Source organism: Brassica oleracea, unplaced genomic scaffold, assembly GCF_000695525.1.
Source record: "Brassica oleracea var. oleracea cultivar TO1000 unplaced genomic scaffold, BOL UnpScaffold02055, whole genome shotgun sequence".
NCBI classification, from domain to species: Eukaryota; Viridiplantae; Streptophyta; class Magnoliopsida; order Brassicales; family Brassicaceae; genus Brassica; species Brassica oleracea.
In genome coordinates this window covers 190-2,954 of record NW_013618586.1, presented here as the reverse complement: position 1 = coordinate 2,954, position 2,765 = coordinate 190, and the positions used below count along the sequence as shown (strand labels likewise).

The following is a 2,765-nucleotide window of genomic DNA, read 5'->3' as shown; positions in this document are numbered from 1 at the left end:
TTCAGGTGTCAAATTCGTGCATGCAGCGGCTAAAACTGTCTCGGTGAGTGATGTCTTAGATCGGACAATGCTTACTGGACTGAGTTTTTTTCCAGAGTTGAAAGCTAGTAAGAGGTCTCAGAGTCTTTGCTTGCGGTCCAAGTAACAGAGTTGAAAGATGGAGTGTTCATCGGATATGGCGTTAACCATTTGGTTTCTGACGGAACTTCCTTTTGGAGTTTTTTTTTTAAATATGGACTGAGATTTGCTCTACCGGTTTTGACCTGAAAACATTTCCTCCTTTGCCTCCTCGTGGCGGGTTTATTATATCATCACCTGTTGAGGTTGTTTCTTATCGTTGGCGGATCTACAAAAGATGATATTTCGGTTCACGAGTAGACATATATCTGAGCTCAAAGCGAAAGCCAACAGCGAGGTTGCTGGTTCTGATGTGGATCTGAAAATCTCTTCGTTTCAAGCTGTGTTGGCCCATATGTGGCGATCGATAATCAGAAAGAGTGGGCTCAACCCGGAAGAAGTGACTCATTGCAATATGAGACAGAGACTAAACCCTCCAATCGGACTGGCGACAGCCACCACAACCGCTGGAGAAATGCTTAACAATGGACTGGGCTGAGCTGCTTTGAAACTAAACAAAACTGTGGGGTCACAAATGAAGAATTCAAACGAGTTGCTGACAATTAGGTGAAGGATCCGAAAATACCGAATGGTTTGGTGGTGAACAATTCGGTCCTTGTTGCTAGCTCTCCACGGTTCAATATGTTTGGAAACGATTTTGGTTGGGGTAAACCGATTGCGGTTAGAGATGGACCGGTAAAATCCTTGTTTACCTGAAAACTGCATGGCCGCATGGGCTTGTGTTCTAACTTGTATCTCAAGTTGATGCTCTTATTAATGGAAAATAAGGCAAAACGGATCAAACCAATCCATTGATATCCATGGAACAATAATCAAAACCAGCGGTTGATAAACAGTAAAATAAAATAAAATAAAATTAATGATCTAACCCTCACGTTACCTTTTTAGAAATACATAACTAGCTACTTCAACTGATCAAAGAGACTCCGAGATGAGAAGATGAAAATATACCTTTTGAATGAAGATATGACGCTTGAACATATTGGTAGACTTTGGGTAGGTTACCTACTTTACCGAGCTTACATTATTTGCGGACATAGCTCTTTCTCCGAGAGCTGTTAGTTCCGTATACCACCACAAACAAAACTCTGGCCACGTCACCTGTTATAAACTCTAGGGCCACTTACCACTACAATGCATAGCATATTATTTCAATACATATTTTTACGGTAAACATGTCATAATTTTCGTAATTGTAAGATAAAATCAACAAGAACTTCATTTATATAAAGACAAACGCCAACAAAATTCCTAACACGCCAAAAGCCCAATTTAATTTTTGAAACTAAAATATAAGTATGATAATTATGAATTTTTATTAGTGCTTTTTTCTTTTTCTTTTCAATTCAATATACAGAGAAGCATTTCTACTTTAATTATATAACATTTAAAATAAAATAAGGCATAGGCCTAAGCTTGCTCTGCTCAGAGACGCCTCCGAAGGTATATAATAACAAACACATGCTATTACAATCCAATCCACATTTTTCATCCAAAAATTAACGTTGTAAAATACGATCAGTCACTAATTAGACAAATGACAAATATTCAGCGCGTAGAGCGGCTGATCCTAGTTGTGTATATTTTATAGTTATATCATCCTTCAAGAGCGTTTGATATGTAAAGAACTATGATATCTAGCGGGTACAAAACATCGCATATTAGTTCCGTCACATCATTAACAAAGCAAAAAGGGAGTTTAAGCTTTTGTCTTCTTTTTTTTATATCGAAATTTGTTTCCTTAACTTATCTATAAAATAAACTATGGTCCATTTCACTTAATCATTGACGTCGTTGTTAAAAACTACCGGAAAGTAGCTTACTACTAAATGGCTTCGATGTGTTCATTCATCACTTGATAGACATATAAAACAAATATAAATATCATTGGTATTGTTATTCATTGACCCTTGAAATCTTCTATTTTGTTGTTACTAAATCGTTTTGTTGAGAACCAAAGAAATACAAAGTCGTAGCAGATATCATAACATATCCAAAAAGAGAAAAACACCCGACCGATCAAGTGACATTGATCAATGGCTCTATTATTATTGTATGTTCACTGTTTGAAAAACTATCGAATTGGGTGTAATTTTACAAGGCGATAGTGTTTGAAGCTTTGCAAAATGTTAAGTAGAACACGCCATGCATTTCTTAGGCACTTGTCCACCACCAAACTAGTAGTCATTCTCTAATTGATTATTTATTGCTATGACATATGTACACATATTCATATCGAATTTTTCAGGTCTTTTACGTATATGATTATGTTTAGTAAATCACTTAGTAACTAGCGAGGGACCCAGTGTCGTGCCTAGGTGTTTGCACTACAAGAAAACAGAAGGATTCTGATGGCCGAAATCGTCGGAAATTCGTCGGAATAGACCGATTCCGACGAATTTCCGACGAACCTGTCCGTCGGTATTGTTTCGTTGGAAAAAAAAAATTCGTCGGAATTTCGTCAGAACTTCCGACGACTTTCTGACGAATACCGAGAAACGTCATTCTAACGAACTTTCGACGATATTACGATGCGGACACACGAGACCAGAGTTCATCGAAAAACTACGTACCAACGGAGAACGTTCCTCGGACAATTCCGACGTAAACGTGTTCGTCGGTATATT

At 37.6% G+C, this 2,765-nt stretch overlaps 1 pseudogene; it reads left to right on the top strand.

The window, feature by feature from the left end:
* The first annotated feature begins 323 nt into the window (after positions 1 to 323).
* On the top strand, positions 324 to 813 carry LOC106321580 (annotated as a pseudogene).
* Positions 814 to 2,765: the final 1,952 nt, after the last annotated feature.